Here is a 24502-nt window from a genome sequence, read left to right on the forward strand (position 1 = left end):
AATGTCGGCAAAATTAACACTTCTAGAATTCTTACCATTCATTTTATCCGGTTTCAGTCAAGTTGTTAGCTTTAGAACTAGATATGAACAAACTGAAATACTCTTGCAATCTTAAAGATGGAAACCATTGTGGGGAAGACGCAATGATGTAAGCGGCATATGCAGTTATAAATAAATGATATGTGCAGCCGCATGGCGTATATTTTGCATTCCCCACCCACCCATCGCAGTAGCATTATCAAATTTAGCTCTTGAAAACCGATGAATTTGTCGACATAGCAACATTACGATCCTAAATTGCCAGTTGTATTTTAAAAGACAACTAGAACACATCCGCGAAATCGCGGGCATGTAGAGCTTGGTTGAAAGTATGTAAACTGGTGAAGGGAGAATTGTTGTAAAACATTTTATATCTGGAGAATTTCAGATAAGGTATCAAAATTCAGAGTTACTTGGAGACAGGACAATTTTATTAAGCCAACTCCCGTTTTCACAAGTCCGTTATTTTTTTGTTAACTGTGAAATTCCATTATTTTTATGTTTCTGTATACTATGAACATACGTACTACAAACAAAGTGTAGTTGCTTTTAACTATCAATTTCAAGTTTCTTCTCCAAGGCGATCATTTTTTGGTTTCTTTTTAATTCCATTATTTTCGAGTTTCTGTATACTATGAACATACGTATACTATAAATAAAGTGTATTTGCTATGGACTATCAATTTCAAGTTTCTTCTCCAAGGCGATCACTGCTATACTATATAGCAAAATTACGGGCATTTCGAGCTTGGTTGAAAGTATGTTCACAGTTGTAGGGAGAATTTTTGTAAAAGATTTAATGTCTGGAGAATTTCAGAAAAGGTATCAAAATTCATAGGTACTTGGAGACAGGACAATTTTTAAAACACTCTCCCTTTTTTCAAAAGTCTGTTATGTTTTAGTTTTCTATTGAAGTCCATTATTTTCGCGTTTCTGTATACTATGAACATACATTAAAACTTTATTAAAAATAAAGTGTGTTTTCTATTTACTATAAATTTCAGTTTTTTTTTCTCCAAGGCTAACACTGTATCATGGTTATATTATATTTAAAGGGTCTCTATCAACGCAAAAATTATTGTCATGTCCCCAAGTAATCGGCCTTCGTCGACTCGCCCGACTCGTGCGCAACCTTCCCGAGTCGAAATCAAAACTCTGTATATTAAAAAAAAATACATACTTTGGAGCATACAGTGTAAACTTATGAAACATTTTGTCTTATCTAATATTAAAGCTTTTGGAATAGATCCATTTTTTTCTAAGACTAATTATTTTTGTTTACCTTAGATTTTCTGAAGTTAATGTTATTTGGTAGTCTTTTATTAATAATAATTAGTTCATGAGGTTAAGGTTGCCATTATTTGATTTGACTTTGAAGGAATGCGAATACAAAGGGAAAGCCTTTAAGTAAATTATATTAATTATTAAGAAAAGAAATCTCTTTCTCAAATGCGTTACTATTCTGTTAAAGTACTAATGTTCAACCAAATAATACATCAAAGTATAATATTTTATTTAAACATTTAAAAGTTTTAGGCAGACCATGTGTAAGTTTACAGATTTAGTTATACCAAACAAATCGCCTCTAGCGTGTACACGAATTGTATTAATGTGGAAACAAAAAAATCCGTAGAATGAAAACTATCTGTATATATATGTGTTCTAATACTCGAGCTGATAAAACCTATTTGACCTATAAAAGGTTAAATTATGATCACATAACATGATTTAAAACCAAAACGTTCCTGTTCAAGGTGCATTAAAAGGCATTGTTTATATCAATTTGTATATAATACAATTATTTAGGATTCATTACATGAGGTTTTACAGTGAACCGAAAATCTGCAAGTTCCGAAGCAATTTTGCATAAATAATATAATATGACAGTTATGACCATGTAAATACGGGGGACCTCAACATCGTTTAAGTCAGAGATGTTATATTATAAAAAAAATTCTTCAGGTCATTTAAGATGACCGTTCAACGTATTGTCTAACCTATAAGTAAACAGGAGAAATCTGACAAAAAGTCACTTTATTCATCAATAAAAACAAGTTTGAATATTGTCGATATTCGCATATAACATTTCAGAAAATTATTAAGAAATAAGTTAAAGCGTTAGTAATTGAAACACAATTCAAATACTCGTAAATAATTTTTTGTTCGTTTCGAGAAAGAGGCTATTAATGTGGCGAATTAATGATTAAAATACTATAAGGAAGTCTTAAAGACGAAAATTATACATTTAACTACATTCATGGCCGTATGCCCCAGAGAGTCATATAGTAAATAAGTATGACATTATCACAGGCCTCTTCTGAACAATTGAAGGTCCACGTTATATAGTGGTTACCTAAAAAGAATCGTTATGTGTTTTTTCATCTCGGTTTCTGTTCAGTGACTGTCGTTAATTAACCTGGTTATCGTTTCTAGGGTTTTTTTCTTCATATAGATTGGACAGTTTGTTTTCCTGTGTGAATTGGTTTACACTAGCGATTTGTGGGCCGTTTATAGCTTACTAGTTGATGTGAGCCAGGTTTCCATGTTGAAGGACGTACTTTGACCTATAATTCTAAACTTAATACACATTGTGACTTGAATGAGGAGGTGTCTCATTGGCACTCATACCACATATTTTTATTTCGATTAAACCATTTTTAAATTGGAAATTGTTTTCTTTTTAGCTTTAGATAAATAACGTGCTTTCCATGCTTTACATGGTGATTTTGAATCGGTTGAAAGGTTTGATTTTCCAGTCGTTATTCCTTACTTCCACGTAATCTTATCAAACGTGTTCCTATGTAACTGAATGGTTGTTCGATAAATCTGGTCGCAAATTAGTATACAGAACGCATTCTATTTGAAAAAGAGAATTTCTATTTTATTCTCTTTTTTTTGTGGTTTCAAATTCGGTTGACGATGTGAATTGAAATAAACACTTTTTGTCAACAAATTTATCAGATAATGGAAAAGCGCTTACTTAATGTTATCAAATTTGAGGAAATCTTCCCACTCAATGAAGAAAAATAGTCTTCTTGAATTGAAAAATGTACCAGTGGGGAAAATCCCCACATACACATATAAAACCAATAACATTAGAATGGGGAAATATCCCCACATTCACATATACAACCAAAAACATCAGAATGCGGAAATCCCCACGATAAGATAATTAATTGGAAAAAACAAGCTTTAATTTTGCTGACCATCAAATGGGGAAATTTCCCCATAATCTCATTATGTTCAAATCATAGAAATATTGTTGACTATCAATTGGGGTAATTTCCCCATAATCTCATCATGTTCATATTAGATATTGTTGACTACAAATTGGGGTAATTTCCCCATAATCTCATCATGTTCATATTAGATATTGTTGACTACAAATTGGGGAAATTTCCCCATAATCTCATCATGTTCATATCAGATATTGTTGACTACAAATTGGGGTAATTTCCCCATAATCTCATCATGTTCATATTAGATATTGTTAATTGTATGTACTAAAACTGTCATCCCAAGTCGTGAAATTTAGACAGTGTTTAGACAGTTGACTTCTTATGAAACAAATGTGTACCAATGAGACAACTCCCAATTTGTAAACAAAACAACATTATAGGTATTAAAAAGGTCTTCAACACGGAGCCTTGGCTCCTACCGAACAGCAAGCTATAAAGGGCCCAAAATGACTAGCACAAAACCATTAAAACGGGAAGACCTAAGGTCTAATCTATATCAAAAACGAGAAACGAGAAACACTTATGAACAACATCAACAAACAGCATCTACTGAACATCAGCTAGATTCCTGACAAAATGTTTGAATATTTTGTTGTTATCCGTATAAAGAAGGCTGAATGTTTTGAATACAGATTCTTTTTAAACACGAGGAGCTTACGTTAAATCGTCACCATTAGGAACAAACCTCCTTAAAAGAGAGGCAAATGATACCAGAAGAAAATTCAAACTCATAAGTCGAAATTAATCGGACAACGCCATGGTTTAAAAAGAAGACCAACAGACAAGCAATAGTACACAAAACACAACATAGAAAACCAAAGACTAAGCAACAAAAACCCACAAAAACACAAGGGATTGTTATATTCTTACGAAACCACAAAAAACACAAAAGGCACACAAACAAGTAATTTAAATCTATGGTTGTTTAATCAGCAGACACAACCGACCGCCCTACTAAGACTCAATTCCAATCAATTTGTTATACCAAATATCAATATTATCAAATTTCAAATAGTTTTCCTGAAGCTGTTGATGTTCAGAAAATATCTATCCTGTATGTAAACGCTGATGATGTTTTAATGAATTTAAAAAAGTAATTCTGTTGATGATGGAACTCAATAACTTGCACAAAGATAAAAAATGTTTGTAAGTACATCATCATAAATTTTGATATGCTAAGATTGTGTTTACTAATGACTATACAAAGTGCTCTATGACACATTGTAACATGTTTTAATATTGCAACTATATTGAACAGCTTTATGTGCATAATATTGTAACACACTTGGCGATTTATAATTTATTCTATGCACATCTATCTGTTGTTGATGATTTTTGCATACTTTTTCATCTATTTATTTTCGTCATTGATGTTGTCTCAGTGATAGTGTGATAATTACTTCTTATTCTACATACAGTTTGTCATATTAAATTACAAGCACATTCAGACCAAACAAGCTAATTCTGTGAATGTTTGTTTTTTAATCATTAAGATATCATGATACTGTCCCAATATAAATTAAACAATATATATAACCTTGTTCATTCTTGTATACATGTATACATATATAGGATCATTTGACTGATGTGAAATGTCTTTTGTTCAAGGACAAGGAAATACAGCCTCATTATGTTGTTGATATTGTTTATTATATCCTGTTTTGAGAACATATCAGATGACTTGTGAGTTTCTTGTAAGTTCATATATATATGAAAGTGTTTTGTTAAACAAAACACCTTCAGCTGAATTCATCTCGATGTCATTTTTCGTAGATTCTGTAGACTTAACACTCTTACTAAGTTGTCGTCTGCAAATACGACTTTGCAACCTGTAAAATAGAGACTATCCAATCAAAGGGACAGAAAACAAAACATAAATTAAGCATATTAAAATAAATCAAATATATCTACATCTTTCCTTTCATACGATGTTTCCCTTGACTTTATCGAAATGTTGAATCCTTATTGAGTCTTTTACTTCGAATGCTATGTACATTGTTTCTGTTGATTAGACATGTGATGCTCTATGTTCTCTCCAGATACGCCAATTTTCTCAGCCAATAAATGCAAACGGTCATTTTTAAATTAAACCGCTATTCGTTTTCCTGTTTGAATTGTTTTACACTAGTAATTTTTGGGGCCCATTATAGCTTGCTGCTCGGTGTGAGCCAAAGCTCCGTGTTGAAGGCCGTACCTCGACCTACAATGGTTTACTTTTATAAATTGTTACATGGATGGAGACTTGTCTCATTGGCACCCATACCACATCTTCCTATCTATAATACTAAAATTACGAGATCCAATTTGTCAGCCGTCATCACGTAAAAACGACGAATCAAAGAATTCAACTTTATATATAACTAATATAGTACAAAGGTGTAGATTAAAAATAACACCACTCCCAGCCCTTTTGTTTTCCACGTAATTAATATTGCCAATAATTAAGAAGTTCCGGGTCGAGTCCGATACCGATACCAATAGTATATTCATCTGTTACCTTACCTTATCTGTACGTTCCGTATTTGACAGGCGCACCACCAAACGGTGTATTCAGGATATGCTATATACACGGGTCATAATCATAGGGTTGACACTAGTAAATTGTCAAATTGTTACCTATTGTAGTATTTTAATCAGATAACAATACGAATACTAAAAATAAGGCGTATAGGTACAGTTTTCAATTTGTTAGCGGGCATGACGTAAAACAGCGAATCAAAGAATTTAACTTTAATTTATAACTAATATAGGACAATGCTGTTGATTAAAAAAATACTCCATCCCAGGACCTTTTGTTTTCCAAATAATTAATATTACCACTAATTGATAAGTTCCTGTTAAACGGGTTAAAACAGAATGATTTAAAAGCAGAGAAAACTGTGAAAACTATCTTATAATCGCTTTATCAGATGACAATACTAATACAAATATAAGTCTTGCGCATAGTTACATACTTTAAATCAGTCACGGACCCGCGATATCACGTGTGTGTATCTATGATATAGCCTAGGGTGCACAATATGGCCTTAAACAAACAAAAAAACTACCTGACTATCAATCAATTCATAAATTATCGTTCTTTTGTAATCTCTCTTAAATTTATATCATGGTTTACCTGATTAAGTTTTTTCTAGGACTGTTGCATTATACCATTTCTTTTCCGGTTTCCAGAAGCCCATTACTTTTTCGTTCACTGCGAAATCCTGAGAAAAAATTCAAAACATTGTAATCATCTTTAGAATTTCACCTCTGTTTGAATGCTGCTTTAAATTTTATTAAAATATTATGTTTTAAACTAGATATGAATACAAAGATGTGGTATGATTTCTAGTGATACTATCACATAGACGTAAATTGATTTGGATGTAAGCAGCTATATTTTACTGTTCAATATTCAACAATAAGCAATCATATGCCGTAGTGTAAGCTTAAAACATACGATTTAACATAATGTCAAACAAGAATGTGTCCATAGTACACGGATGCCCCACTCGCACTATCATTTTCTATGTTCAGTGGACCGTGAAATTGTGGTCAAAACTTTAATTTGGAATTAAAACTAGAAAGATTAAGTCATAGGGAACATGTGTACTAAGTTTCAAGTTGATGTAACTTTACCTTCCTCAAAAACTACCTTGACCAAAAACATTAACCTGAAAAATGGCCGCACGGACGAACGAACAAACGGACGAACGGAGGCACAGACCAGAAAACATAATGCCCCTCTACTATTGTAGGTGGAGTATAAAAATTTAAACGTGAATATCAACGACCGATGAATAGAAATGAAATCATAGATCACAAACAGCAGCCAAAACACCACTAAATTACTGATTTCGGACAGACATATAACATGAACAAATGTGGCCCAATTTAACGTCAAGTAAAACGCAAACAAAAATTTCAATTAAGTGTGAAATCGTTCAAGCAATGACACATGGCTGGAAATAACTTTTAGACTATTTTTGAAGTTCACAAAAAATGCAAATGTATCATGATGTACCGGGTTTACACCCCCTCTCACCTTTTCCGCGAACTGGATCCCAACCGGTTTTCCAAAAAAGCTGAATTGTTACACAACGTGCAAATCTGAACTTAAAAATAATATAAATATATGTTTTCTTTTGGGTGCTCGTTGATATTTTGCGGAGAAGACAGAAATATAACGGTTGTTAGCTTAAAACTACATTGCATACACATATTATAGATTTCACTGATTTACTTTGCCCAAGGCATTACAATTTTGTAATCTAAGTTTCAGTAAATTATTTCATAATCCACAACATGGGACTAGCAGAAACAAATAAAACATACTCATACTTCATACTCACATTTTTTACTTCCAATGATCTGATGTTTATCTGATTCTCAGGTCTCTTCATTTCCTTTGAAAATAATTAGAATTATAAAAAAAGACGATGTGGTATGAATGCTAATGAGACAACTATGCACAAAAGACGAAAATGACACAAACATTAACAGCTATAGGTCACCGTACGGCCTTCAACAATGAACAAAGCCAATACTGCATAGTCAGCTATAAAAGGCCCCGATAAGACAATGTAAAACAATTCAAACGAGAACACTAACGGCCTTATTTATGTAAAAAAAAATGTTAGTTAGCTTTTAATCTATGATTTTCTGTTTTTCTGTTATTGAATAATTTAATAAACATTTTTTGTTATTAACAGTTAAAACATTTAAACAATTTTTCAAACTATAAAGACGTAAACTGGTGATCAAACAGTGTACCTCTTTTCATAAGGCATGCATCGGCTTTCTGTCACGATTAAAATACTTTGGCCATGAACACTAGACTCTTATTTAATTTAATCGGGTAAAAAATAGCCTATATGCAAAATTTTATGAACTTGTAAATACATGATCAAAACTGTATCGTATGCCCTTAAGGGTATCACATGCAACACTTTAACCCTTTCATTTACATATAAGTTCATATATAGCTAAAAGTGTCAACATAGACTGGTTTATATATTTTTGAGAGAACTAATTAATGGTTACATCTTTCTCCATGGTCTCAATAAATAGATAGTGCTGTAGCGATTCGGCTTAGTCATTTTTTTGCTATTCTAACAAGATGAGCTCGGAAGCCTGAGGAATTAAAATATAAGCATGTTTAATCAAATTCAACTCTTTAAATTTGTAAAAGGGCGAGGTCATACAAACAAGAAATGTGTCCTCAAAAGATATTATTTATAGTGAGCTTCATGGACAACCGTATCTTTAATGTTATACTCAGTAGTTCAGTTATTTGTCTATATCTTTAAGCGTACAGGAAGAGTCAATTCAAGTCATATGTTGTCAAATAAATATTCATTTATCATGTTTATGTCAGGATGGACAATGATGTAATGAACCTCTCTATGAAATCCTTGATTACTTTTAGTTTCAATCTTAACCTGACAATCTACGCTTTTTATATAGAACAATACCGAGGCGTGACACATCAGCGTATAGCTCCGACGTACGTGTTAAAATCATGTACGCTGCCAAGACGCTAGTAATTTTGGATGCATTCAACCTGTCAATCATATCTGTACTACATAACGTGTGCACAACGAGCTATAAGGGCGGATCCAGCTATTTTAAAAAGGGGAGGGGGGTCCTAACCCAGGACAAAGGAAGGGGGGTGTTCAAGTTACATGTCCCCATTCAAATGCATTGATCGTCCAAAAAAAGGGGGGTTCCAACCACCGGAACACCCCCCCCCCCCTTCTGGATCCGCGCCTGTTCAGTGCAATAATAAAATCCTGCACCTGGAGTTGGGCTTTTTATATCTAAATTATAGTGCGGTTTTGGCTGCATCTTTTGAATGTCGCCGGAAAAAAAGAAAATAATGTTATGCTCCAGGAAGCAAATTTTCCCCGTAAAACACGTTTTTCTGTACACAATTAATTCGTAGTGCATTTCTTTTAGAACATAAAGGTAAATAAAAAAAATCTCACCTGCGCTTTCTCAATGAAATTTTTACAGTTTGTTGTACTACTTTTGGGACAAATTTTATCAAAATTATAGAAAACTTCATCGCCTCTAACTCAAAATATTGACAATTTTGTTTAGGGTGTCTTGAAATCTTTTGACAGCTTCCGAAGTGCTATTTTTTAACCTTTTTCAGCTGAACCAAATCACTACTTTCCTGTAAAATTCTGGACCCAACTTGTTTTACAGTGTAATTTCACCCCCTACTTACAATTTGAGGCATTAAACTCGAAGAAATAAATTTGGTAGGGGTATACAAATTATTGGCAAGTAACCCACTGTTAACCGTGACTAGGGACGAAAATCAAGGGACGACAATTGTGGTCTCGGACCATATACATGTATTCAAGTGTGAGGGTTTTTCTAAAATTTGTATCCAATGTGATTTTTACTCTTAATCAAAGATTTTATTCTTATTCATTAATGAAGCATTGGAATGTGACAGTTTGTACAAGTAATTTCAACTACAAGTTTTAATATTATTTCATTGCAATATAATTTATGCTTTTGTTAATTATTCTTATTTTCATTTATCCTGATAAATCTAAAATATTGTAACTGTTATTTCATTTAACTAAAAATGTAAATTAGTAATAATTTTGATTATTTTTTGTTGACAATGCACATTTCCGTAGTACTTTTTTTTATAAAGAAAATAGTTAAATTCATTCTTTACAAATGACCGGCAAAATAACGTATTTACTGTTTTGATAGAGCCAACTTAAAACCCCGTATATATATGCTATTGTGTCGGCTTTATTTCGCCATTTTAACCAAGGCTGATAAAATAGCATATTTTATTATTTTGCCGACGCCTGAAAATTAGCCAATGCCTAAAAAAAAATTATAAAAACAATTACCTCGATCTTCTTATACTGCAAGTAGCTTTTAGCATACTCAATTTGTTCTTCAAAATCTTCATTCCCTTGGATATTCAGTTTGCCATTATCAATTTTCCAATTCACCATTGTCACAGAGGTATAATATGTCGAAAACGAGCAGTTTGTTTGTCAGATGATTGATTCCAATATGATATAAAGATAAATATATATACTAATGTGGTTGGTGCACGTGACAGATGGACAAACATGTCAAATATCATACTTGATCATTCACACGGCTTTTCCCCACAGGTGGTATTAACAAGATCCGATGCACGTTTCAAGATCCTTTGTGTAATCATACACTGATAAATGTATCCGTGTCATCGATATAAAATAAACATTTAAGAAACAAACACTGTTTTGTTGTACAAGTTTCTTAGTAGGATTGGATAAATGCTATGTTTGTAACTCAGAAATTACAGTATTTAGACTACATCTAAAGTGCGTGTTGTCACTAGTACTAAGGTTCTTAAGGTCTCATCATTATATATTTTGATAGATGCATGTATAAGAAAAACATTAAAACGCTTTGACTGTCTTCCGATATTTCAATTTGAACATTGCTACCTGCTTTAAAATAACAAATTTCAAGTAAAATAAATATTGCACCATTTAACTTTTAAATGCATTTTTTTTAAATATTTGGGTAAACAAATGGTTTGTCCAGCAGTTTTTTCTATCAAAAGATGCCATAATTGATTTTATCTAGGCACTCAGTATACCACAATTTATTAAAATGATCATCCACAACAACAAATCATCTGTTTCTATCACAGTTTCATACTTTTGTCAGTTCTTTACGGATGCTTACTTTGCTGTTTCATAAACTGCATTACATCTTTTAACAGACGTCTCAAATAGCATTTTTTTAAAACAAAAATTAAAATGTAAAATGTAAAGCTATAAACTACATTCTAGGAGCAAACTTACACGATTTGATCGTGGAGGTCAATTAAAGTGTACACAAATGATATTAAATGTGTAACTTCAAACAATCTTTTTGAACATACAGTTTGTCAGTTCCAAAACGACCGGTTCCAAAACGTATGATTTTATGGTTGTATGCATGTAATAAGCAAACACCTTTTACGTATTTCATTTAGAATCTGTTAACATCTGTATTCAATTAAAGCATTTATAGGCAAATTCTAGGGAAGAGGATATACCAGATAGACCAGACCCCTTTATTGAATTATAAACATATAGACTTTTAATCTGATCCACTCAAACGTTAACTAGTTTGCGTCTCTCTAAAAACTTAGACCTCAACGCATTATACCGCTGTCACGCATTGGCATACGATACTGTTTTGAACCTGTATTTACAAGTTGATGAAAATTTGCATATAGGCTGTTTTGAACCTGATTAAATCAAATATGTAATGAAAAATATACCTTAATGTGCTACTTTTTGAGTAAAATGAGGTAGAAATTTTGTATATTTGCTCAGAATTCAGATTTGTGACCGTATTTTCGTTTTCGAGGAAATACGTAACTTTTGTGTTTTAAAGGATAAACACAAATTGTTTTTTGTTAAATAATCGGTAATTTCTGTATTTTATAAGTATCATTAAAATTATGCAATTTTTATTCAGAAAAAAACTCATATATATCAAATCTTCATGAATAGGGGAAAAACGTAATTTTTTGCTGCATGTTTATCAAAATTCAAAAAATTCCGCTATTTACAGTTTTATAAAATTTTGGTCACATAATCTCCTTGCAAAATAAAACAAATTGCCGTTTTTAAAAATAGGGCTCCATGCACTCGTTTTCAAATTAAATCAGATTGAATGACAAAAATCAGTCCAAAAATGCATCTTTTCCCGATATGTCATAGTTTGACGTCGCGAAAATAACATTTTACGTTAGCAACGGCTTTACCTCCCCTGTAACTGTATCCGTACAGAGAAAGTTTACCAAAAGTGCATCATTTTCTAACACATAGCATGGATGCCAACGGCTAAGCGCGCACATGTTTTGATCATTTGTTTCTTATATATATACGCTTGCAAAGTTAACATAAGCTTTGACAAACTATACACTCGCTAAAAATGCGTCTACAGTTTGTCCTTCATCGTTTGTTAGTACAAATGCTACATTTGTTTTTAACTTCAGCCTGATTAAACGATGTATTTGTACAGCTTTTGTAACAAGTCTGTTTACCAACACCATGTGCATGCATGCATTATTGAAAGTTCAAACAGGGTCAGTAAACGCTAATTAAACGCTGTACTTGTTTCTATACTGTTGTAGCGTTTAGCAAACGATAAAAAACGACACACAACGTTTAAAAAAATTTGGTTAGAAAGAAATGCACTCCAAGTTCGTATACGTGAGGTGCACGCATGATGAACGCTTCACACTCGTTAGACGCGCATTGCATAAGTTTGAAGCAAGTCGAAATATAAAAGTATACGCTTGGTAGAATCTATAACTCCAGAAAAATTTTATGCAGCAAACACATTTTCATCTTGCTCTAGCGTTGGTCAAGAGTATATCTGTTCGCTACACACACATAATAAGTACGTTACAAGGGCGTTGGAAAACGCTATATATATAAGTTTGAAACACGTTTAGGGAACGTTGTTTACGCGACAAGATCGTTTGACATATACTTTGACTTTTACTTGGACGAATGCAGGGCCTGTTTGTAACATATATATATACGCCTGTCGTAGTTTCAGCGCTCCATGAACAGAACGTACTATATAAAACGCACATGTGGCGTATTCAAAAGGTATTCTGACATTCATATTTAAAACGTACTCTAATATTCAACGAAACTTGCTCTGACATTTATAGGGCCATATGTCCGTGAATTTACAAGACCATATGGATACAGAAGTAGTACAAAAACCCATATATAATTACATGTCCGAGACACGCCGGAGGCACGGTACGACTGAGACACATCTCATACACATTCAAATGACTTTTTGCTATATGTATAGTTGCATCTACGTTAGAGACACGACAGACATAAACTATCATACGTTACTGGAACGCCCAAACGCTTATGTACGCTTCTAGTACGTCCTAAATACGAATATAGGTCGTTGTGCACTCGAAACAAATGTGATTGAAAAGTTGAATGTGTCCAACATTTTTAGCGTATGGTCAGTGTACATGTTATTTTTACCACGCCCAGCGTACGTCGTTGCTTTACGCTGATGTGTGACGCCACTATAACTTCATTTATTAAAGTTGTGAACATACCAAATTTGGAAACTTTACATCTTAAAGATATTTTACCAGTGCAACATTGAAAAGTTGCATATACAAGTTTCCGTGTTTGTTTTGTTATGCAGTGTACAGTTAAGCTGTCTCGTTCAGATCAAAATAGTTTTTATGGTCTCACCCCGACGGAGGGGGCATTAAGTTTTACATGTACGTTTGTCCGTACGTCCCAAAATATGTTTCCATTCTCTTACTTTAGTTTGCCCTCAACACAATGCTTATTACCTGAAACCATAGACTAAGTTTGAATTTTGAAACATTAAAAAACAGAAAGTAATTTGGGCCCCGCCGAATGTCGAACGCCATATAGTGTTCAATCTGTCCGTCCGTCTGTCCATTTGTCCGTCCGTCCGCCAGTAACAAATTGTGACCACTCTATATCTAAAGAACCGTTATGATTTCAAACTTTAAACTTGACATGTACAGTATATAAACTAACAACAGAGAGTGTGTCATAAGTTATGTACAACTTCCTACATGTACGTCAAGGGTCAATGTCATGGCTCCCATCTCAATGATATCTTGTTTTGTAAGTATTTATGATACACAACAGTGCTTTGATTTCATTTTAGCTCATTTTTAAAGTTGACCCATAACTGCTTCAATTCACCTTATATATGTTCTAATGGTATAGTTGTTCCATAATCAATCATATCAGTATTCTATATCATAAAGTTGCTTATATATATAGGCATATGCGGATCAATGGATGGAGGCCCTTCTGCGGAATACATTGTGTTGGCTATATAGGGGATCACTAATGCATGACAATCTGCAGCGATAGACTTTAAATCTACAGTGTTTGACTTTAAACCTACAGCCTAAGACTTTAAATCTACAGCAGTTGACCTCAAATCTCCAGCGCTTGCATTATATACAGCGTGACACATTATAGTGAGATGACCAGTTTCTCTGAAGCACAGAAGATACAGTGACAGATAATGTTCTTATTTCTAGATATCGTTTTGACTGAACAAACTTGATTGATATGGAGAAGAGAGAATATTATATTTTGGTTACAATGACATTACTGATATGCCTAACAGTAGCGGACCCAGAACCTTTTTTTAAGGAGTGGGTCAATTGACTGACCTAGGAATGCCCGCTCTAGTCATAGTCTATCGCTATAGATCTAAAGTCTTACGCTGAACATTTAAAATCATGCGTTGACTTTACATCTCCGGCGCTTGAATTTACATCTCCATCACTTGACTTTAAATCTCTGATTCATTGCATTGCACAAGGTTCTGTTTTTCTTTGACTGTTAACGACGTTTGTACATTAACTCCATTGGATGTTGGATGTGTACTGGATGATAATTTAGTCCAAGGTGCCTAATTTTACATTAGTTACTATCTGCTTTGAAGAAGCTGTCAGTAAATGCGAGTACTTTTAGATCTGTACTTACGTTTCTTTTAGTTGTTGGAATGTACAAGTATAAACCAAGCCACGTCGGACGTTTTGTTTTTGAAAAACGACATATTGTTAGAATCCTCAGTAAACACATGCCGGACCTTTATATTGTGAATATAAGAGAATACTGATATACTTTTTGGAATATGACACTTAATGTAAAATAAATGCATGATACATTAGCCATAATTATTTGTCTTTTGTTGAAGACGGTGTTTTCTAAATCTGTATTACTTTATGTTGCAGTCAATATAGCAAAGTATATTCCTTAAATCTTTTTGTATACCTATTTGCAACGAAAAGTTTTCAGGTACAAAAAAATGTAGCTCATTTTTTTTAAAGGAAATATGAGAAATGTGAAGGGAACTAAGTACTTTAGCAAGACATAGGTCACCGTACGACCTTCAACACTGAGCAAAGCCCATATTGAGTAGTCAGCTATAAAAGGCCTCGAAATGAAAATGTTAAACAATTCAAACGAGACAACTAACGGCCTAATTTATATATATAAACAATGAAATGACTAGATTGTTTACACACAAATTAATTTAAGTAAAGAAATTGAGTGAACTCTTTCACAATTCATTGTTAAAACAAGGCGCGAGATAGATCCAACTGGTTTGAAAGAGTTGAGTAATTTCAGAACTTAACCGGATGGAATAAATTACTATAGATATACAATTTCTATTGGAAGTTAATCTTCTATGGTTCTTGTGATATGCAATAACTTGTGTTTATTAGAAATATAAATTGATCTCATTTTATCGTTTAACACATCTACAGGAAATAAAGCATCTGTTTTTATTGACATGCTGACATCCGTGATTTTGTCTGTAGTTCAGCGTTGAACCCTGCAATTGATTATATATACTAATAATTAAATGATTATGTTGTTAGATATATTAGAACTTCACGTCTGGACGACTATACTGATAAAATCACCTAAATACACAAATTAAGATATGTATGTTCCGAAGGATATCAATAATACAAGCATATTAGCGTTTATCATAATCTAACTAAATAATAATACAATAAATTACAAAATCATATTTTTAAATTTGAGAAGAAAAATAAAACTACATGCAATGCATTCAAATTGAATCCCTTCAAATTTAAAACTATTGAAATTTGAATATTTATTTTCAATGCTTTAGTGATGAATAAAACCTTTTGAAAAACATTATTCACTGTATTTTTCCAAAGTAGGAAATTTAACCTTATACTTGTAAAATAAAATGATCACACTTTAATTACTTGGATGGATATACAAATTAGTCAGTATTTGAATTTTGAAAAGGAATGACACTAGCGGAAGTCGATATTTATAAGAGGGACTGTCACAGTCAAACTCAAAGTTCGAAAATAAACCGATAACGCCATGGCTAAAAAAGAAAACCACAAACAGACAGATAATATACTGATTTAAATGGAAAAAATGTAGTAGGTCTGTTAAGTGAGTTTCAACAAAAGAAAGATGTCTTACAATTTAAACATTTATAAATAATAGCTGCACCACCTATCAATTAAACCTTGAAGTCCCCCCTCAAAAAAAAATAGCCCAAGTCATAAAATGTCTGAAATTTTAATCTTAGATTCAGATATTGTCTTCATCATAACTTACGATCATATTAAACTAAGAATAGAAATATGGTCACTTTGGTTTTCTTTCGACCGACAGTACAACTCTTGTTAAGTGGTTTGTCTATTTGACTGTGCCGGATGTATAAGTACACAACCACGTCCGATCAGAATCTGTATTTAAGGACCGACATAAAGTGGTTGTTTTGTAATCCTGATTATGCCTGCTCTCTTGTCGGATTATTGTCTGTTTGGCACATTCCCGAATTCCATTCTCAATTTTAATATTTGCCACTGAACTTTATGAAACCAACAATCAATCAGTCCGTATAAATCATAAACATGCTTCTATACCAAGGCGTCATTAAAGTTTATGGAAGTCTTAAAACGTTAATCTCAAAATGTATCTTAATGTTAATTAAAACATATTAAGTCCCTTTAGAAGTATATTAACTAGTTTATGAAAAAAAGAAATATTTCCAAACATGTTCTCTGAATATTGTCTTTTGATCATAATATGACGGTTTGACAAATTTATCGATGTCCAACTTTTTTACAATAGACTGCACTTAAATATTACCGACATCTACGACGGAATGAATGAATGTCAAATCTCTGTTCCGCGACAAAATGACGCAGGTTCTACATAATTGTACAAAAATGTTTTTACAGTTTTATACATTGTACCTATATTTCGATTGTGTTTGATATACCAGTAGCATTAACATTTTATATACTATTTTAAGTGACATGGGGCCTCAGCCACTCCGTAAAAGGATACCGTATATGAAGCAACCAATTTTAAGTGGCATGGGGCCTCGGCCACTCCGTAACAGGATACCGTATATGAAGCAACCAATGTTCATCAGTTTGACCAAAGCTTAAAAAATAAATCTGTATTTTATGTTCCATTTATCTTGTTGACAATGGTTGATATTGACCTGAATTTTGGTTTCAAGAGTATATTATTTAATATATTAAGTGGCACGATTGACCGTGAATGTGGTGTTTAACCGTACCAATGAAAGGAGATAGATCCGATGTTAACGTCATTGAGACAAAAACCCAACGACACAACAAGACATTTGAAGGATTATCAGTACGTCTGTGAAAAACTAAGTGGATAAAGATTCATCGGCATTTTTCATGTGTTTATTTATGGATATATAAACTTCAATATTTCATTTGAAAAACTTGTGAGTTAAAGGAGATCATGGTGATATGAGATATTTGTGAGTTAAAAAACGACAAAGGGTATCTAGAAAATACAGCGCTATCCAAACATAGTGCCTAGCTATAACATACCAATCATAGTCCAAATGAAGTAGATGTATGCAGCCATAAGGCCTTTGTATAAAAGTGACACCTAAAATCCACGTATTCCAACATCAATCCGAATTCCGATAGCAATCAATCTTATTCGGAAGACTCCGTATACATATTATAAGTATTTTATTGTAATTATATTAAAAAATATTGATCACATGATGCTAGTTTTACTAGACTTGCAATTGCTTCAAATCAATCCGACATTAATTTAACGATTTTTGTATTATATGCTAGTGATGAATGTATAACATTTATGAAAGGGTTTAAGCATTATAGCATTAGGCCCGTCATCATCACGGATTTACCTATATCAATTTATTTTGATTTTGTCGTTGTCAATTATAGATCTGCAATATTTTTATGCTTTTTATGAGCTATTATTGGTTTGCGTGAAAATATTTCGTTGCAAACTGCATCCTGTATTAGTAGATCCCAATGTTTACTAATGCATTGTTTTAATTTATGAATGCCTGGATTAAATTTCGTTGCCAATACTAAAGGAATTTCCTTTGTGTTTGTTTGGCCTTTTTTCTGATTAAATCAGATCTATTATATGATAATGCCTCAGTTATTTTTCTATTTCAATCTCCGAAAACATAAACCTCTAACGAAAACATAAACCTCTAACGAAAACATAAACCGGACGTGGCAAGCTATATGTGTTCATCCACAACAACAAAAAAAGACACCAGGTATACCCAACAGTATACACAGAACTGAGTGTTTCTACAAATGTAAGTTGTGAATACAACAAAAACAACAAATGTAGCATTCAGGACCAACTTATATAAATACCAAAATTAACACAGTATGACATATGCATGTAAACCCTACATGATTATAAGTTTATTGACTTATGAGACACACATATATAGATTTTGCGGCATTAAATTTGTTTATGTTTTGGCTGCCATCGGTACAATATGAAAATAAGAAGATGGGGTATGATTGCAAATGAGAATTTCCACCAGAGACCAAACAGTTCAAGAGTAAGCAACATTTGCTATAGGTCACACAATGGCATTCAACAATGAGCAAACTAAAATCGTACAGCAAACTGTAAAAGGCTTAGAAGGAACAAATGTAATGCAATTCCAAAGGGAAGTTCATCTTACAAAGTTTCGATCTGTCATTTTGTCAATTGTCTTTATTCTACTTTTCATAATTCAGCGACTATAAAAACACTTCATACTTATTCTGTGAAATTCATATTAATTATAACCAATGAAAATACATATTTGGTATACGAGATTCGTTCCATGCAGGTATAATATATATTTATATATACATGCCCATCAAAACGAGTTTCTCTTATGAGGTAACAAGTATGATTGACACCTTACTTTTTCGGCAACTGTTTAATTCTCGTTTTTGTTTTTGTTTTGTTTTTTTTTAAATTATTTAGTTAATTTAGCAGACATTCCTATTCTTTACGATTAAATACTGAGACCCTTACACTGAAATCAATCAAAAATCAAAGTACTGAAGTACTGAACATCGGATGACCGCAAGTTCTTGTGGATAATCCGACAAGCACTTGTCTCAGAAAAAAACTCACGTCTCTATACCTGAAAGTGATGTAAATGATCAGATATAAAAAAAAATATGAGACAAGTTCGTGCATGGATGATAAATAAATGACAGGGAATTCAACCTCACCGTAATGACTACTATAGTGTAGTGATACAAATCAGTATACTCTTAGACTGGTTTATTGTTATATTAATAATTGTACATTACAGTTACATGTATATATTATTTTCATGTTTTGTATAACATTCTATTCTACTTTATCAATAATAGTGCAACTACCTGTGCAAGTGCATGGTGGACACTGTTCTGTAATAATTCCGATTTTTCTTATAGAATGGATTTGAGTAGGGCCGAGAAAAAAAGAATTTGAGTTTCCTGTAACCCGATCGACCCTAGGTTTTTTTAAGCCCCGACCCTAATTTTTTTTATTGGATCTTCAAAAAAAAAAAAAAAATATCAACCGACCCTGTTTTTTTACAAAGGCTTCTGTTAATCGACATAATAATTTATCTAACTTGCTTCTACTAACACAGAAAGTCAGTAAAACATTTTATTAATGTGAAAAGGTATTCCAATAGATTAAAATCCAAGAAACTTGCACAGCAGCAATCGTAACTACTCGGCCATTCTCGCTACGCAGTACAGTAGTTATTTCTTCGTGCAACCAGAAAGGCCGAGTTGTTCCGACTGGCACAGCAGGTGCTTCAAAAACATTGCAAATGACCGACTTCCAGTTTTTGAAACTAATTACGGACTCGGACTTGGGAAAACCATGATAATTTTCCGGATTTCGTTTACAATGTCGTATTTTACCCGCAAACACTGTTTAATTATCCATGCAGTTATCGTTCCTTGAGTTGCAAACGTTCATGATATATTTTTCCGCAAGCGTGTGCATAGATATTTATGATTTTTTTACAACAAAACATTTTAATATTATTAATTTATCTTCTTAAAAGTATTTGGTGAGTATTCCAAAACGAATATTACGTAATGGAAATCTAGGCGATAGCAATACACCGGAGTGCCCTTAAGGTCATCCGCTGTAAACATAATACGTGATACAGTTATTTCAAATAAAAATTCAAGATATGCAATGTTACTTAATGGCCAAGGTGCCTGATTATAGACGTAATAGTCGAATGACTTAAAATATTTATGACTGAAATCGATTTGATGAGTTGCGGAAATGATTATATAGAATATAATACTAGATAAAATTGAGAATGAAAATGGGAAAGTAGTCAAAAAGACAACAACTCGACAAAGAACAGGTCTGGACTGCCAAAGGCCATGCACCAATGAGTCTTCATCACATCGAGAAAATTCAAAACACATAGGCAACATCACGGTTTAGAGACTTATTAAAGTTCCTAAGCCCAATTTGTAGTCTGAATTCTTAGTTTTCGTATTTTTATTTGATATAGTCGTGCTGATCATATATTAAAGGTGTACAGTATTCTCTGCTTTCAAAATCTTTCTTTTTGGATCCTTGTTTTCTCACTGCAGCATTTTAGGAAGATTGTGTTGAATATTTTGACATATATATAGTACTAGTATTTGATACATTAACCCACTTGAAATTCTATGATTTTGTTTATATATTTAGGATATGGATGGTTATAATAAATTTAAAAAATCAGCTCTAAGAAATGAAATTATTATTCGATTTTATCTCTTAGTCTGTATGTCACCCGTATCTGTATATTATGACCTGATGGCGTTTTTTGGAAATCATGCTAATAATAATAATAATATAAAACATTTAGTCTAAAAACTACACACGAAAAGGAGAAGCTGTTTTTTTTTTTAAACTTGAAATCATACAGGAAAACCAACGGTCTAATACATATAAATATTGAGTAACAAGAAACAATATACATGTATGATTCAGAACAACAAACGACAACCACTGAACAATATGCTTCCGACTTCTTACATTTGGTCTCTGGTGAAGAGTTGACTTATTGCCAATCATGCAACATCTTCTGTTGTTTCTATTTTACAGATTCTTGAAGACTAATTGTTGAATCTATATGTCTTTTTTTGTTTGTCCATCGATTGCTGATTTTTTTTGCATTTCTATATCAACAGTGTCTTTATCTAGATAACAAGTCGCAATTCTGAATCTTTTATCCTATGCAACAATATTTTACGTTTTCACACCTGGCAAAGGCTGTTATAAATAGCTAGATTTATTACAAACCACTAGTAACAACGAAATTATGCATATTAATATAAAACATTGCTCTCGTTCTTTCGGGGATGGTGAAAGGGACCATTCATTGGCATCAAGATCACCTGAGAGAACCTCGGGGGGGGGGGGGACTTCAATTTTGTTTTTGGTAGGGGTGAGTAGCTGGGACATCGAGTACCCCACCCTTTTCATATTTTTTGTTTATCAAAAATATATACCTACCTTGTTATATATCAATTAACAAAAATAAGACCTATAGATATATTTGAATATTTTTCATCTTCTGGTACATTAGTATAATTTTTTTTGTCCTGTCCCGCTCATCATCACGTTCATTGTTATTAAGCAACGTAGTAGCGCAATAATATAACCTTCCTTTTCAATAAATTCGTCTAATTTTAAACACTATCTTCTTATTGCCCCCTTTAATATAAAAGACATTCAATTCCAAAATACAATACATGTAAAAGACGTTTGGTCAGATCATAGATGGTATAACATCTATGATCAGATAAATTTAATATCACCCTAGAGAGTAATACTTTCACTGATTTTAACATCACTGTGCTTAAACGGCCGTGGGTAACTTAAGTTACCCACAGCCCAAGATGGAACCGCCTGGCTTCGGTTAGGAAGTTTGCTCCTATATAATTACAATACCATGCATACAAAAGAAATGTTCAGTAATTAAAAAGTTATATAAATCTTTTAGGGAAACTTTGCAATGTAAAACGTGGTTTGTTACTACAAAATAAACGATTACAGCACGATTTTCCAAAACACTTATGATGTCCGTAACTTCAAAACATTTTGTCCGTAACTTTTTTCCTTGTACCAATAGGGACGTCCGTAACTTTAGCATGTTGTCGGTAACTTTCAAAGAATCTTTATTCGTAGATGTAATTATAAAAAAAAATCGAACTTCTAGGAATATTCAAACGGGAAGTCCTTTATAGAATGTCAAAGCCAAAAGTTAACACACCAAACGAATGGAAAACAACGGTCATATTCCTGCCTTGGTACAGGCATTAAAAAGTAAAATTACAAAAAGGAAAGTCCCTTATAAAATGGAAAAATCCAAAGCTCAACCGAATGGATAACAACTGCCATTTTTCCTGACTTGGTACAGGCATTTTCTTATGTAGACAATTGTACGGCAAAATTAATGAATCTTACATTCTACTGGCTTTATAGATTGTTAACTGCTTAGTTTTAGATGATAAATCATGACATGCAGGTTATAAATCACACCATTTCCAACTGTAGAAATTACATTAATAGTGAACATATGAAAATGACCTTAGGAGAACAAGTTCGGAGGTCAATCCTTAGCAGAAATACATAGATGAATCAGTCCAAAACTCTCAAGAAGATGTGTTTGATTTGATACCCTATCTTATTAAATCCCTGAGGTCAGTGAAACTTTTAGAATATTTTTAATCTACTTTTTTTGCTATAATAAACTAAATCCTGTTCAACAATATAGCTTTCCATCTATTCCTAGATATTGGCACTTTTTTTTCTCACAATCAACAACACATCACACTAGATATAGTGAAGAGACCATACTATTTTGGCTAACAATTCAGAAATTATTTAAGGAAAGGATATCAATTTTTCCGCGGCTATACCGACCAAGGACTCATCAGTGAACAATCTATAAAGCTAGAAGAATGTTAGATAAATTTCGCCGTACCGTAAGATCCTGTTTTATCCCGGGAATATTTTTTTTTAAAATTTAACGGAAAATCCGCGACACTCTGGTTTGCTTTTTCTCTTGTTTAGTTTGAAGCATATTGTTATTGTATAAATCTATGTAATAATATAAGGGGTTTGATAGTGTTTATTGTCCTTTAAGTGTTGAAATTGTTAATTTTTACAATTTTGAAAAAAAATTAACCACATCCGAAAATAAAGTTACGGACAGTCTGATTATTTTTTACTTATAAGTTACGGACATCTTATGCATTTTTCAAAAGTTAGCCTTGCGCTAAAATGAAGTCAAAATTAACAAATTTGAAGTGATGGTAAGTGATTTCTTTATTCCAAAGTCCTATCAATATTGACATAGATCATGAAAAACGTTGCAAAAAGTAGATTTCGTATCAACTATCATCTCAACAAGTTTAGAGTCCGCCATCTTGGGCTGTGGGTAACTTAAGTTACCCACGGCCGTTTTAGCACAGTGAACATGTTCAATAATAATTAAAAACTAATTAAAAGTTACATTGCCGTTCTCTCTTCAAGGACACTGTCATAATGGAATTTCTCTAAATTATTGTTATCATGTTTTAGTATACAAACCCTTTAATGTTAAATAGGTGCAAATGTCAAAATGGTTGGATTTATTGCATCTATCACTGGCATCAGTGGAAAAACCACATCAGAATAAATAGAGTTTAATTGGTTTGACAAATAACTGATGCATTTACGACTGTGGTTTAACCGCATCAAAAATAAATACGGACATCTGATTAATTTCAGATACTTATGATATAATCAAGCAAGTGATAATATCAACCTATAGGTATATTGAATCTGAATTTCTCACCCTTTTCATATATCATAGAGCATGTAAAAGTGACCTATTACAGCGGCTCATCCCTACCACTAATTATATAGAGAATAGAACAATATATAATGATGTTTTTTGCATAGGGAAATTTTATACAGTCTTGTTAAAAATTGTTTGTTATTTTTAACATCGCATTTGAAAAAAAAAGAAGAATTTCATGTGTTTTTTAATCGGCATATATAACATTATTTGTGTGACCAAAATTTTATTTTTCTGTTAATTTTGAATGAAACATGTGGCATGCTTAAATCCGAAAGAACTTCAAAACCTAACAGTCAAGTAACATTTACAGATCTGAAAGTAAATACGCTGTTATGTAAATATTTTTATCAGATATTAATGTCCAGGATCTCTGCATGGTTAAAGTCTAATTAGATGAAATTCCAACGGTAAAGATAATTTGTTAAATGTAACACGATATCCTTTCAAGTCAGTGCGAATTCTTTTGAACTGTGAAGTAAATCAATGTGATA

At 32.6% G+C, this 24502-nt stretch overlaps 1 long non-coding RNA gene across 1 annotated transcript; it reads right to left on the bottom strand.

The window, feature by feature from the left end:
* Positions 1–4497: 4497 nt before the first annotated feature.
* Positions 4498–10329, bottom strand: LOC134696112 (uncharacterized). Its single transcript, XR_010102898.1, has 4 exons — positions 10139–10329; positions 7610–7663; positions 6394–6481; positions 4498–5107 (listed from the first exon to the last, which is right to left on the bottom strand). It is a non-coding gene; the product is annotated as an uncharacterized LOC134696112 (long non-coding RNA).
* Between the last annotated feature and the right edge of the window lie 14173 nt (positions 10330–24502).

This window comes from Mytilus trossulus, chromosome 14, assembly GCF_036588685.1.
Source record: "Mytilus trossulus isolate FHL-02 chromosome 14, PNRI_Mtr1.1.1.hap1, whole genome shotgun sequence".
NCBI lineage: Eukaryota > Metazoa > Mollusca > Bivalvia > Mytilida > Mytilidae > Mytilus > Mytilus trossulus.